Here is a 581-nt window from a genome sequence, read left to right on the forward strand (position 1 = left end):
TATATAGTGGAAAGTAACTATACATAAATATATATATACATATGTATATGTATTTATTTTCCACTATATATGTATATATATATATATATATATCCCTTTACTAGTTTCAGTCATCAGACTGTGGTCATGCTGGAGCACCACCATCAAGTTAAAAATATAGAACGCTTCACGAATTTGCGTGCCATCGTTACACAAGGACAATGCTAAACCTCTCTGTATCATTCCAGTTTCAGTATGTGTGCGTGTGTGTGTGTGTGTGTGTGTATATACGTTGGCATATATGTGCGTATATATGTGTATATATATATATACATATGTGTTTACATACATATATATATATATGTATATATATGTATTTATTTATATATATATATATATATGTATATTCATATATATGTATATATATATATTTATATTTATTTATGTGTATATATATTTATATTTATATATATGTATATATATATACATATTTATTTATATATATATGTATAAATATATATGTATATATATATGTGTGTATATATATATATATATGTATATATATATATATACATATATATATATATATATGTGTGTGTATA

General features: G+C 21.3%; 1 protein-coding gene and 1 pseudogene across 1 annotated transcript in view; one reads left to right on the plus strand and one right to left on the minus strand.

Annotated features, from left to right (window-relative positions):
- LOC106879088 (voltage-dependent calcium channel type A subunit alpha-1) overlaps window positions 1-581 on the plus strand; it is a 464,783-nt gene that overhangs the window by 55,165 nt on the left and 409,037 nt on the right. The window lies entirely within an intron of this gene.
- LOC128250494 (U6 spliceosomal RNA) lies at window positions 151-242 on the minus strand (annotated as a pseudogene).

This window comes from Octopus bimaculoides, chromosome 21 (assembly GCF_001194135.2).
Source record: "Octopus bimaculoides isolate UCB-OBI-ISO-001 chromosome 21, ASM119413v2, whole genome shotgun sequence".
In the NCBI taxonomy this organism is placed as follows: domain Eukaryota; kingdom Metazoa; phylum Mollusca; class Cephalopoda; order Octopoda; family Octopodidae; genus Octopus; species Octopus bimaculoides.